Consider the following 15,405-nt stretch of genomic DNA (forward strand, 5'->3'; position numbering starts at 1 on the left):
TGGGTCTTGTCCATTTCTCTTTCTACTCTTTCTCAAATCTATATCCAATGGTATAGTCTCAATTCACTCAGGTAACTGACAGATTGACTCTGGCTCTTCTCCAATCTGTCCTTTATGTTATAGTCAAAGCCATCTTTCTAAAACTCAAACTGTAGCTTTCAGATTTTTTCCATATCCTGCTACTTTTAAGATGATGTTTAGAACTTCTTCATATGACCAAGAATTTTCTCTTCAATTGCCTCCCGGCTAACTTGAGTCTTTTCTGCTATTTCCTCCCTTACCTTCCAGCCATTTTCTCTTTCACTGATTAAAAAAATAACAAGTAACTAATATGTGCCAAAGTGTGTGTGTGTGTGTGTGTGTGTGTGTGTAAACAGAAAATGGGGAGATAGAATTATTTTAATCACACAAAAATAGAATCACATGTTCTGCTGAGTATTACGTAGAGGGCATATTGAAAAGCCTAAATACCCTTCTTAACTTGGGGGCTGTACAAAAGCAGACAGTGGGCCAACAGACAGTGGATTGAAAGGTTGGGATTATTAAAGACTCAGAGTAGATAGGAGAGTAAGATGTGGGCATCTTACAGCATTTTAACCAGGGCGCATAATCATTGAAAAGATTCTGAAACAGGGGTATGCTTGGTATGTCTAAGGAACAGACAGTATGCCAGTATGAATGGAAGGTTGGGTGAGAAAATGAAGAGAAGACCAAAAGAGAAAAGCAATAAAGGTGAGACTGTATAGTAGGCCATTTAAGGACCCTGTCTTTTATTCTGAATAAAAAGTTGAGCCACTGCAGGACTTTCAACAGAGGAACGATGTAATTTATCTACAATAACAGGTAACAACTCTAGCTTCTAATATTTGGAAGAAAGAGACCTTAAAAAATTGTCTCTAATCTCAGCCTGTTACATAGGTTTAAATCCTGAGAATCAACTCCAACTGGTATGCTAGGTTGGCAAAGATTCCGAGCCTGAACTCTGTCTCTGTTAGAAACACATCTATGATCGATTAGCAATGGCTGCTCAAGTGTAAGGGCTTTAAGATTAGTTTTTGTTTTGCATGTGGTCTTACCTTTACCTTTTTGCCATTTAGATATGCTGAACTTCCAACTAGTTACATGTCATCACCTGATTAATGTCAGGACATTTAAACCAATAGATTAGTAATCTCATTGTATCTGGACTTTCTGTTCTGTTTAGTTTTTACATATTAGGAAAATGAGAAAATATATATATTTTCTGGAAAGTGAAAAGATATTGAAATAAAAAGCTGTTGTGGCAATAAGAAATATCAGTACAAATTTTATTCCTTTAAATTTACAGCACCTTCAGTTTCTAAAGCACTTTTGTCTTTATTTCAGATAAGCCTCAGGATGGCTAGATAAATCCCTAATAAGCACATAGAATATGATCCTAACATAGAAGAGCTGATCCTCCAATCTGTTGCTAAGGTGAGCTTTTATGTTTTAACAATTATGCCTATACAATTTGATCTAAAATTATAACCATAATTATTTCATAACAGTTACTAAAATACCTCTTAATGCACATAGCACAAAAGTAAGAAAGGGCCAAAGGTTCCAAATGTTCAGCACTAAGCTTAAAACTACCATTCTTTCTGGGGATTATGGGGAACGGATGAGGAGTTTGTGCTGAGCTACTGTGATGACTAATGAAATTTTTACTCTTTTCAATAAGAAGAGCTTTAACAATTAGGCTGTGTTATAAAGAAATGTTCATTTGTCCAAAGTCTGATTCCTGGTCCATCAGTACCTCTCTGTGAGAGGTGCATCCCTAAAGTATGCCTTTGTGTGGGGTAGAATGCAACCAGAGGTGTTCAGTTCAAGGAGTCTACTAGATCAGGCTGAAGCAAACAATGGGCTTCAGAAGGGCAAAAATTAAAATGTATATTTTTTTACTACCATGTTCTATTCACTAAAATAGTTAGCTATTTTAGCTAACTATTAGCTAAATTTTATTTTAGCTATTAGCTAGATTTTAGCTATCTCACTAAAAGATCATCTAAAACACTGGAGAGTCAAACTTCACACTTTAATATAACATGGAGAAATGTTTTAAAATCTAAATTATAAGTAAAACAAATTTTGCATTCTCAGTAACAGTATAATAAAGGTTGTTGGAAAACTACTTTTTTGTTGTGTACTTTTAAATAATTTATGTTCAAAGCAAATAATTTTAAACACTCCCTGCTTTCCTATAAATGTTTTTTAACTTTATATTTTGATAAGTATTTATTTCTCTCCCTTATATTTCTAATATTTCCCAGAACAACTGGGATCTCTTTTATTGGTAACTTTCTTATTCTTATTCCACTTCATCTCCTTTCTTTAATATTTAACATTTAGGAAGAACCAACAAAATGTTGCATCCATATTAAGTATAACTTTAGTTACAGTGGATTCATGTTCCCCATAGGACAAGAAAGAACCATGTATTTATAAAGATTCCACACAGTGCAGAGGAGGAGAGCAACATATAAAAACCTTGGGAATTTACATCACCTGTAACCTGACTCTGGTTCTTTTCAGAGCCTGAGATGATTTGAAATGCCACTGAGGGTGCTAGAGGGAGACATTTTACCAAGGATGACACTTGAGTGTGTAAGGCACTATGAAGACAGGTAGATAGCTGGACCTGGAGAGAAGGAAGAGAAGCTCAGGCAGAAGGAAAAGGAGCAGGGGGCAGCAGAGACAGCGAGAAGGGCTGACAACTCTAGTGGTTCCTTTTTCCACTACTGCATGATCAACTCAGGGATCTATAGACAACTAATATGTGTTTAGTTTACATTCTTCTGTCTCCCTCACCTTGTAACCTATGTTAGAGCATCTGATGAGGTACTGCAACTGTGCAGCTTAATCGATTTTTCTCTCATAGACTTTGCAGTTACCTGACCACATTCCATTTTCTTGTCCTTAGAATGAAATCCCACTTTCTCTGCTAATTTCTAACCAATCATTCCATCCCTCCACACCATTCCCCCCACAAAAAAAAAAAAAAACCTCACTGAAAGTTGCCTGCCTGGTAAACTTCTGTGGCACCTACAGTCTGAATCATCTTTTGTATTCCTTTGGACACACTTCTATTCTTACAAGATTACTTGTTGTATGAACTTTACCTCAGTTTTAGTAAAGTATAATGGATAGTTTGGTATAGGTAACATTGTATAACTGATTACCTTGATCCAACTAATTAACCTTTCCATCACTTCACAGTTACTTTTGTGTGTATATGATGCAAATATTTAAGATTACTGTCTAAGGAAATGTCAAGTATATAATATGTTATTATTACCCATAGTCACCATGATATACAAATAGATCTCCGGAACTTATTCATCTTAAAACTGCAAAGTTCTACCCTTTAACCAGCATCTTCCCATTTTACCCACTCCTCAGCCTCTGGTAACTACACAGCTACTCTCTATTTCTATGAGTTTAGTTATTTTAGATTCAAGTGAGATCATATAAGATTTGTCATTTTGTGTCTGACTTATTTCTCTTGGAGTAATGTCCTCCAAGTTCATCCATGTTATATAAAATGGCAAAATCTCCTTCTTTTTAAGGGTGAATAATTTTCTATTTGAAATTATTCACTTCTTTTCACTTTCTGGAAGAGTTTGAGAAGGACTGACAATAATTCTTTAAATGTTTGCTAGGATTCACCAATAAAATCATTAGATACTGCACTTTTCTTTGATGGGAAATTTTTTATTATGATTCAGTGTCCTTATTACTAGATTGCTCAGATTTTGTATTCTTCATCTAGTCTTTGTAATTATATGTTTAAAAATTATTTATTTCTTGTAGGTTATCCATTTTGTAGATGTATAATTACTCATAACCCTTTATATTTACTTATAACATACTATATTATATATTTTAATATCTTATATTATATTATGTTATATTTACTTATAACTTGGTTCTTATTTTTCTCCCCGTTCCCCTGCCCTCCTGTCAACCCTTCCACCCCTTCCTATTTACAAAAACTTTGTTTCCATTTTTTCATTTTCTCATATTTATTCCTTTACTTTTTTTCTTTCCCCTATCCCTTCTACTTCCCCTTCCCCTTTGGACCTTTTCTTCCTATTTCCCATTATTTATTATACCTTTTGGTCCTTATTTACACTTTCAATTTCTCACACCAGAGAAATTATTTGGCATTTACATGTGTGTCCTATTTATTTCACTTAAGAGTATCGCCTCAATGTGCATCCATTTAGCTATAAATGTCTCTAGTTTCTCATTCTTTATGGCTGAGTAGTACTCCATTAAAAAAAAACCCACATCTTCTTTACCTAGTCTCCAGTTGATGGGTAATTGGGCCATTTCCAAGTTTTAGCTATTACAAACTGCTGCTATGCACATGGGTGTACATATATCACTGTGGTATGATTCTTTTAATCCTTTTTGGAAAATATCCAGCAGTGGAATAGCTGGGTCAAATGGGACCTCTAATGCTAGCTTTTTGAGGTATTTCCATACTGATTTCCACAATGGTTGCACCAGTCTACACTCCCACTAACAGTGGAGAAGGGTTCCTTTTCCCTCCCAACCCCACCAGCATTTATTATTGGTTGATTTCTTGATAACAGCTATTCATTCTGGAGTGAGGTGGAATCTCAGCATTGTTTTCATTTGCATCTCTTGAATGACCAGTGATGTTGAACATTTTTCATATGTTTATTTGCTGTTTCTACTTCTTTATCTGAAAAATGCCTGTTCATTTCAGAAGCCCATTTTTGGATTGGGTCTTTCAGTTTGGAGTGTCTGATTTTTTGTAAGTTCTTTATATATTCTAGACCGTTGTCTGAGGAACAGGTGGTAAATTTTTTTTTCCTGCATTGTGGGTTGTCTCTTTACTCTGTTGGTGGTTTCTCTTGCAGTGCAGAAGCTTTTTAATAAGATGAGATACCAATTGTTGATTCTTTGTGCTAGTTCACATGCAACTGAGGTTTTGTTCATGAAATCTTTTCCTATACCAGTGTCATCAAGAGTTCTACCTCACCTCTCTTCCAGCCAGTTTAGTGTTCCTGTTTTAATATTTAGGTCTTTGATCCATTTCAATTTTATTTTAGCACATGGTGAGAGATGTAGGTCTAGTTTCAATTTTTGGCGAGTTGAAATCCAATTTTTCTAGCATCATTTATTAAAGAGGCTATCTTTCCTCCAGTGAGGGTGTTTGGCTCCTTTGTCAAGGATGAGGTGGCTGAGTGTGTCTGGAGTTGTTTCTACATCTTCTAATCTGTTCCACTGATCCTCGGGTCTGTTTTTTTGCCAGTACCATGCTGTTTTTTTTAATCACAGTAGCTTTGCAGTATGGTTTCAAGCTGGGGATTATGATAGCCCCTGCCATGTCTCTGTGCCTAGAATTGCTTTTGCTATTCTAGGTCTTTTCTTATTCCAAATCAATTTTTGGATGGTTTTCTCAAGCTCTGTGAAGTATCCTGTTGGAATTTTAATTGGGATTGCATTGAATCTATATAGCAGTTTTGGAAGTGTGGCCATTTTCACTATATGGGTTCTTTGTACTCAGGAGCAAGGGATATCTTTCCATTTTCTGATACCCTCTTTGATCTCTTTTTTTTTCAGAGTGCTATAGTTTTCAGAGTAGAGATCTTTGATTTCTTTCATTAGGTTGATTCCTAGCTATTTCATTTTTTTGGATGCTATTGTGAAAGGAGTTGTTTCTCCAGTTCCTCTCTCGGTGAGTCTGTTGTTCATGTAAAGGAAAACTATTGATTTTTGTATGTTGACCTTGTATTCATCTACTCTATTGAATTTGTTTATTAAATTTAGAAGACTTTTGGTAAAGTGCTTGGGGTCTTCTATATAGAATATCATGTCATCTTCAAATAATGACAATTTAACTTCTTTGTTTTCTATCTTTATTCCTTTTATTTATTTCTCTTGTCTAATTGCTGTGGCTAATGTTTCTAGAACTACATTGAACAGGAGTGGTGATAGTGGACATCCTTGTCTTGTTCTTAATTTTAGCATGAAGGATTTCAGTTTTTGAGCATTTAGTATAATGTTGGCTGTTGGTTTTTCATAGGTGGCTTTTATCAGATTGAGATAAAGATCATCTATTCCAATTTTCTGTAGGGTTTTTATCATGAATGTGTGTTGGATTTTGTTGAACACTTTTTCCACATCTGTTGAGATTATTGTATGGTTTCTGTCCTTGGCTCTGTTAATATATTACATTTATTGATTTGTGTATGTTGAACCATCCCCGCAACCCTGGGATGAATCCCATTTGGTCAGGGTGTATGATCTTCTTGATGATCTTTATTCTGTTTGCCAGTAGCTTATTGAGGATTTTTGCATCTATGTTCATTAGGGAGATTGTCCTGTAGTTCTCTTTTTTGGCTGGGTCTTTCTCTGCTTGGGAAGTTTTTTACCATTACTTCTGTGAATATTTTTTTTTTAATGTCATTTGCACTATCTCCTGTTTCTTCATTGACTCCAATCAATCTTATGTTATTCTTCTTTGCATCATCTAGCAGCTGCTGGATTGATTTCTTGTAGTCCCTTGCTATTTTTTAAGAAATCTTCCTTTTCCTGGTCACTAATCGCAATCCTGTCTTCTATATCTGACATCCTGTCCACACATTGGCTCATTCTGTTGCATAAACTTTCAATGGAGTTTTTAATCTCCTGGATATTTGTTTGCATCTATTTTATGGATTTCATTTGTTTTCTATGCTGGGATTCCATCATGTTCCTAAGCTCCTCTATTTTTTTTTGTCTGTGTCTACTCTAGAGTTATTAATCACATCTTTCACTATGAATATAATCTTGGCTGTTATCTGAGAAATTATTTCTGATTTTTTTTCCCATATCCTCCTTCATTGCCAGATCAGAGAGTCTAGGTGGTTGTTTCATATTGTTCCATCTTGTTCCCCCTTGAAGTTGCCTTTGGTGATCTGGCACCAAAGAAACAAGTTTTGAGACTTGTTTACGTGTCTTTTCATTTCAACCAATGCAGTCTGCTGGGCCTTTTTTGAGGTGACTCTTTGCTCTGCCAGTGGGTTTCACTTCTTAACAAGCCTCATAGAGGCCTTCTCTCTGCTACTCCCCACTACACCAATACCTGGGTTCAGAATGATGGCCTTCTGGATTCCCATGCTGGGCTGTTGTTGGGCTTCTGTCTGGAGTCTGCACACACTGATGGAATGTGACCGAGCTTCTGGCTGGGGACTGCTCACATGTGCAGCTGTTTCCAGGTGGGCCTTTGGCTTGTGTCTGGGTGGGGCCGCGGCTGGGATTTATGCACCTGTGCCACTACTGTCCAGGCAGGCTTTTTGATTTATACGTTCATAATGTTGTGGTTCAAAAAGATACTTAATATGATTTCAGTCTTCCTAAATATCTTAAAACTTGTGATCTTGCAATATTGTCTATTTGGTACATGTTTCACATGGATTGGAGAATCAAGTATATTCTGCTGTTGTGCGGAATGCTTTGTATTTATCTTTTAGGTCCATTGAATCTAAAATACAGCTCAAGTCCAATGTTTCCTTATTCATCTTATGACAGAATGATCTGTCCATAGTTGAAAACAGAATATTGATTTCCCCTATTGTATTACTATTTCTCCCTTTAGATTAATACTTGCCTCATATACTTAGGTGCTACAATGTTGGGTGCATATATATATTTACAACTGTTGTATTCTCCTTATGAATTAACTCTATCATTATGTAATGATCTTCTTAGTTTCTCATTATAGTTTGACTTAAAGTCTATGTTGTTTGATAGAAGAGTAGCTACCCCTACTGTCTTAGATTTCTATTTACATGGATTATCTTTTACCATTCCTTAATTTTCAGCCAATTGTGTACTTAAAGCTAAAGTTTTGTAGGCAGCACATAGTTGAATCTTGCTTTTTCACCCATTCAGCCACCTATGTCTTTTGATTGAATAATTTTAATTTGTTTGAAATTAAAGTAATTGTTGATAGATAAGGACTTGCTATTGCTATTTTTTTGAATTGTGTTGTAGATCTTTTCTTCTTTTTTGCTGTAACTTAGTGATTTCTTGACTTTCTATATAATATGCTTTGATTCCTTTCTCTTCTTTTCTTTATCTACTATAAGTCTTTATTTTGTGGTTATCTTGAAATTTATAAAAAATATCTTATAATTCTAAAAGTTCTTTTTAAAGCTGATAACTTAGCATCTATCACATACACAAATTATACCCTTTTTACTATACTACTCCACATTGTATAAGTCTTATGTCACAGTTTATTTCTTTTACATCATTCATCTATTAAAATTATTGTATTTTAAATATTTTTATTTTTAACTTTTATCCCAGAGTTGCAAATCACTTGCACTCCACCATTGGAGTACAAAGTTTCTGAGTTCAAGTGTATACCTATTTTATTGCCTGTGAGTTTTAGACTTTTATTTATTTATTTATTTGTTTGTTTGTTTATTTAGTCCATGCTTGGAGTATATGATGTTCATATACATTTTAGGGAATGGATACGTGTGCATACCTTGATTCTCTTTTACTTCCCTTCCCCTCCCACCCGCTTCCTTCCTTCGGTCTCTAGATCCCCTTTCCCCATTTTCATTTTTTTTTGCTGTTATTTTTTACAGTTTGTGTTTATGTTATGTAATATTTACATTCGTTGTAGGTATTGGTACATGTACATGACACACCTTGAATCTTTTTTATGTCTTCTTCCCTACCCCTTCCCCTCATCCTCAGTCTCTTGGACACTTTCCTATGTGCAAAAGATCTATTACCCTGTTTTCTTTTATCAATCTTTTATTTTGGTCCTTTTTTGTTCTTTACATTACTGAAATGAGAGAACCCATATGGTAATTAAGCTTTTATACCTGATTTATTTCATTTAACATTATGTTTCCAAAACTCCCATTCCAAAATCTACTGATAGCCCTAATGAGGTTTCTTTATACGTGAATCTTCATTTCTTTTGCTGCTTTCAGAATTCTCTCATTGTCTTTGATTTTTGACTGTTTGTAATATGCCTTTGTAATCACCTGTTTAGTTTGAATCTCATCAGAGCTTTTTTGGATCTATATATCTGATATCCGTAATTCTTTTCAGAGTTTACAGTGTTAAAGCCATTATTTTGTTTTTAAATAGACTCTACTCCTTTTTCTCTCTTCTCTCTTTTTAGTTTCCTGAAATGTGAATTTAGTTCTCTTAATGGTGTCTCATTAATTCCATATATTTTTAAATCTTTTTCTTATCTATTTTTAAATAACCAGTCTTTGAGCTCACAAGAATATTTTTTCTCCCTGGTCAAGTCTGCTATTGTTATTCTCTACTGTATTTTTGTTGTTGTTGTTGTTGTTATAGGATTCGAAGTCGGGACCTTGCGCTTGCGAGGCAGGTGATGGAACCACTGAGCTAAATCCCTGGCCCCTCTCTACTGTATTTTGAAAATGTCATTGATTGTATTCTTCAATTCCAGAATGTGTTCAGTTCTTTTTTTTTTTTAATGATTTCTATCTCTTATTGAGCTTCTCCTTTTTGTTCATATTTTGTTTTTCTGATTTTTGTTGAATTGTGTACCTGTGTCCTCCTAAGATTCACAGAAATTCCTTCAAAATTAATTTAAATTATTTGTCATGATGGGCCATTTACTATTGACCTTTACTATTGACGAAAACAATTATTTTTAAGTTAACTTTCTGTAATATGGGAGTTCTTGAGTATTCAACTATTACACTGTAGCAGGAAAAAAATCATGAACAAATTAAAAATGAAAATATAATAATTTTTATATTCAATATAAAATCTATCAAATGATCTGGAAACAAATATGCATTTAATTGTGGCCACAGTTTATCGGCGTCTGGATAAAGTTCCTATGCAGTAATTACTAGGTTGGTTTGTAAAAAGTTGAAAAGTGAAAAGCGTAGTTGCTACAAAAAGATAGGATGAATTTTGAATTTTACGTCTTGTACTGAGTAACTACTTTGAAAATAAGTATACATAACCCCTCCCCGCGGCCGCCCTCTGCGAAGTTGCCGTCTCCCCCGGACTGGCCGGTCTTATGATCCGGCTGAGTCTCCCGGGGAGGGCGGGCCGCGGAGAGGGCGCGGGGGGATCTGTACCGGCGCGGGGGACTTGGGCGGCAGCGACGGAGGCAGAGGCGGCGGGGGGTGCGCCCCGGGCCTGTCAGCCCCTGCCCGCCCCTCGGGCGGGGGGCGCTACTGCATGCGGCCGGGGGACGGCGGCGGCGGCCCCCCCAGGCACGCTGAGGCTGAGCCCTCCCGGCGCGGGGGCGCGGGGTGACCACACCCGGAGGCCGGACGGCCGCAACATGGCTCACGGGCCGGCGAGCTGATGCTCAAGCATGTGGTGGTGGGCGACGGGGCGGTGGGCAAGACGTGCCTGCTCACGAGCTACGACAACGGCGCCTTTCCCGAGGAGTACGTGCCCACCGTCTTCGACACTACGCCGTAGCGTCACTGTGGGGGACAAGCAGTACCACCTGGGACTCTATGACATGGCAGGACAGGAAGACTGTGATCCTCCGAGGCCTTTATCCTATCCAATGACCGATGTCTTCCTCGTATGCGTCTCCGTGGTCAATCCAGCCTCGTTTCAAAATGTGAAAGAACCGTGGGTACCGGAACTTAAAGAATCCGCACCAAATGTACCCTTTTTATTAACAGGAACTCAGATTGATCTCCGAGATGACCCCAAAACTTTAGCAAGACTGAATGATATGAAAAAAACCCCTATATGTGTGGAACAAGGACAGAAACTAGCAGAAGAGACAGGAGCATGCTGCTATGTGGAATGTTCAGCTTTAATCCAGAAGGGATTGAAGACTTTTTCATGAGGTTATCATAGCCATTTTAACTCCAAAAAAACATACAGTTAAAAAAAGAATAGGATCAAGATGTATAAACTGTTGTTTGATTACGTGAAAAACAACTTCAGTGGCCAAGAAAACTGTCAATTTCTCTCAGAAAGCATATGAAATGCTACAGAGATACCCAGACCTCTTGTAATGAAGCAGTTTCAAACTTGAAAGAAAACAAAAACCTGTCCTCAGAATTCTATAAAGTTCATTAAAAATGTTCCTTAAAGGTCTAAGAAGTAGCAAACAATCTGAAGCCACAATCTATTATAAATATTTCAACTAGAAGGTACAATCTCTCAGGGTTTTCATAGTTTAAAAAGCTACAATCACACCATGTTGAAACTACATTAAAGAAAAAAAAAAAACAACAGTGCTGTAAATGGAACTGCTTGGCTTTGATCATATACATTTCTGCATAGCCCTTACAGAATCTGCACAAAGAAATACCTTCTCCTCTTGCTCCAGTTAATTGTTCTTGTATGTAAGTTGTTTTTATTCCAGTATATCCAGAGTGGTGAAATAACAAGGCCAGCCACGTTGCTCCAAGCATACAGAAGATGGGTCATACCTGAAGAGAGAATGTATGAGATCAAAAGCAAAGAAATGTTTATTATTACCTGAGCACAAGTTAAAGGTAAACTAAATATTTCTATATTAAAGCTTAATGTTTTTTTAAAGAATGCCAAAAGTGTAATAAGGTCATAACTGCATTTATCATCACTAAAAATGTACACATTTTAGTTAATGTGCATTAAACTGTAACAAGGCTTCTGACAATTGTAGATTTAGTTTGATGCTCCCCAAATTGCATGAGATACATACTAAATTACAAATTAAAATTTTGAGTCAGACTTTGCCATAATCATGGAGTCAGTTTAGCTCTCTGGTAATTTTTTTAAAATTCCGACATTGGTTGTGTACATCAAATGATGAGAAAGAACTGTGTATGCTGACCAAAACACAAGAGAACGTTGATTTACGTTAAAGAGGCAAGACCTAGAATCTAAGCATGTTACATGGAATTTAAAACAGAGCAGGTGCTTCTGTAATAAAACTGTTGTCACTTTTCAGATACAGATATTGCAACTGTAGCAGAAGTTACAGAACCACAATTTATGTACACACTCAGAATGTAAGTTAAACAGAATACTACTGGGTTCCAAATACCTATTCTCTCCAGTTATATTACATTTCACAATATTCCATTAAGCCAGAAGTAGATAATGTTGATTTAATTAATCTCAGGGCAGTATGTATTTGTCCCAAGGTGAAAGGCTCTGCTTAAAAAACAAAAAAAAATTGGAAACATTTTTCATGGTCATCTGTAAAGCTTATGTCGTACTGGAGCCATTTCTTATCATCATCTGAGGGAACAGGCCTTAGAACTGTGTTAGAGCTGAACATTCTTAATAACTGGTCCTGTTGCCTAATCTACCTTCTTTGTTTGGTCTGCTGTGTATCTGCCACGTTCCAGATGCCAAACAACAGATAGTTGTGCTAGACAAAGTGTGAGCCACCTAATGCAATTTAGAGATGCATAATCTAATCCATAATTTCCCCTAGCCTTCCTTACATTTAACTTGCTGTTGCCTAAATTATGATTTGTTTTTGGTAGGCTTCTGTTAATTTTTATGATTTGTACTTACAGCTATGTGTATTGCACAGACTGGGTAATGCAACACTAAACATTTATACTTGAAAATGACAGCCTTAAATGCTTATATCAGTCACAAATCTAGGATGTACTGTCTTTGTATGTGAGCTTTGTAGAGATTTTTAAAAATACAAGCATCATCTTCCCCATTAAAAAAAAAGTATACATAGTGTAATAGCTATTTTTTATTGTATGGTTATGAAAAATTTTTTAGATTTTATATTTCTTTCTTGAAATTTTTATTCATTTTATTAGTACATGTTTACAGTTTATTCAGTTTACAATCATCTTTAGGAATGGTTACATGTATCCACCACAGCTTGTTTTTGGTATTAACCCCCTTCCCCATTCTTGCTCCTTCCTGCTCCAATTCCCCTACCGCATTTTTCATTTTTGTTGATATTATTAATCTTAGCTCATGTTATGGCATATAATGTTTATATTAATTGATGTTATTAAATTCCATTACATGGCATATCTTTATTCTATTTATTTCACCTTCCCCTCCTCCACACCTCTCATGCTTTTTCCAAAACTTGGACAAATTCTCTATAGAAAGAGGTCCAAGGCAGGTCTGTGCACGCCCTACCGAGGTCTTGAGTCTCGCTGAAGACGCCAAATCACCCCGCTGGAGACAGGCAGGTCTGCCCACACTCTACCGAGGTCCTGAGTCTCACAGAACACACTGAATCAGCCCGCTGCAGATAGGCAGGTCTGCGCACGCCCTACCGAGGTTCTGAGTCATGCAGAACACACTGAATCACCCCGTTGCAGACAGGCAGCCACCTGGTTCCACACTACAAAGACCCAGAGGACACCAGACCACCAGACCAAGGTACTGAGTCCCGCAGCTCCTGGGCCAGAGGCAGGGGCTTCTGAGCTGCCGTCCCACTGCTCCTGGTCCAGAGGAAAGGGCTTCCTGGTCACCATCCTTCCCACTGCTCCCAACCCAGAGGAAAGGGCTTTTGGGCCACCTTCTGTCCCGCTGCTCCTGGCCCAGAGGAAGGGGCTTCTGGGCCACCATCCCTCCCACCATTCCCAGCCCAGAGGTAGGGGCTTCTGAGCTGCCATCCCACTGCTCCAGGTCCAGAGGAAGGGGCTTCCCGGCCACCATCCCTCCCGCTGCTGCCAGCCCACAGGAAAGGGCTTTGGGGTCACAATCCCTACCACTGCTCCCGGCCCCTGTCCCACCTCTCCCAGCTCAGAGGAGGTAATCCATGCAGGCACTAACAGGCCCCCGCCCCAGTTGAAATAAGAAAACATGTAAATAAGTCTCAAAACCAGACTTTCAGATCACCTACAGAAACCCCAAAGGGAAATGAGATGGAACACTCTGATACTCAACTACCTGGACCCACTGAACTGGTAACAAAAGGGGATCTGGAAAAAATGAAATCAGAAATAATTTCTCAGATAATAGGAGAAATTGTGCCCCTAGTGCAAGACATGATTAATAAATCTAGAGAGGAGCTCAGGAATATGATGGAATCCCAACATAAGAAACAAATGGAATCCATAAAACAGATGAAAATAGATTTCCAGGACATGAAAAACTCCATTGAAAGTCTACACAACAGAATGAGCCAATGTGAGGACAGAATTTCAGATATAGAACATAAGATTGCAATTAGTGACCAGGAAAAGGAAAATTGCTTCAAAATTATAAGGGAACATGAGAAATCAATCCAGCAGCTGCTAGATGGTGCAAAGAAGAATAACATAAGACTGATTGGGCTCAATGAAGAAACCGGAGAGAGTGGAGATGACATAAAAAATCTCTTCACAGAAATAATGGCAGAAAACTTCCCAAGCAGGGGAGAAAGCTTGACATACAGATAAGTGAGGCATATAAGACTCCAAATAGTCTTGATCAAAAGAAATCTACGCATAGGCATATAATTGTTAAGATTCCAGAAACCCAACAGAAGAACAAAGTTCTCCAAGCTGTCAGAGAAAAGAAACAAATCACATACAAAGGAAAGCCCATCAGAATCACAGCAGACTTCTCAACACAAACCATCAAGGCAAGAAGAGCTTGGAGAGACATATTCCAAGCCCTAAAAGAAAACAGCCTCCAACCCAGATTGATGTACCCTGCAAAACTATCTTTCAAAATGGATGGAGAAATAAGATACTTTGATGACAAAGAGCACCTTAGGAACTTCGTGAATACCAAACCAGCACTCCAAAGAATTTTACACAATATCCTAGGAACAGACATTGAGGATCACAACCCCAGGAAGCAAAGCAAAATGAACCCATCTGGCATGACAAGAAATTAAATGTAAAGGGGGAGAACCCAACAAAAAGAAAAAGTCATGGCAATGACAAGTCAATACATTTCAGTTATAACCATCAACGTTAATGGTCTCAATTCAATCAAAAGAAATAGACTGGCAGAATGGATCAAGAAGCAAAATCCAACAATATGCTGCAAACAAGAAACACACTTCATTCAAAAGAAAACTCATAGACTGAAAGTTAAAGGGTGGAAAACAATACTGCATGCAACAAGAACCTGAAAAAAAGCAGGAGTAGCTATCCTCTTGGCAGATCAAGTAGATCTCAAATCAACACTGATTAAGAGAGATGAAGAAGGACACTACAGCCTTGTAAAGGGAAGAAATGACAATCATAAATATCTATGCACCAAACACTAGTGCACCCAACTATATAAAACAAATACTAACGGACATGAAAAGTCATATATGCACTAAAACAATTGTAGTGGGGGACCTCAACACCCCACTGTCACAAATAGATAGATCAACTAGACACAAAATAAGTAATGAAATACTAGAACTCAATCAAACTCTTGAACAAATGAACTTAACAGATGTTTACAGAGTCTTCCCCCCACAAAATC

General features: G+C 37.4%; 1 pseudogene; it reads left to right on the top strand.

Moving 5' to 3' along the window:
• Positions 1 to 10,359: 10,359 nt before the first annotated feature.
• Positions 10,360 to 13,294, top strand: LOC101702544 (rho-related GTP-binding protein RhoQ pseudogene; annotated as a pseudogene).
• The last annotated feature ends 2,111 nt before the right edge of the window (positions 13,295 to 15,405 follow it).

The sequence above is a fragment of the Heterocephalus glaber genome, unplaced genomic scaffold (assembly GCF_053883595.1).
Source record: "Heterocephalus glaber isolate CG9 unplaced genomic scaffold, H.glaber_assembly_v1.0 deba00001690, whole genome shotgun sequence".
In the NCBI taxonomy this organism is placed as follows: Eukaryota; Metazoa; Chordata; class Mammalia; order Rodentia; family Bathyergidae; genus Heterocephalus; species Heterocephalus glaber.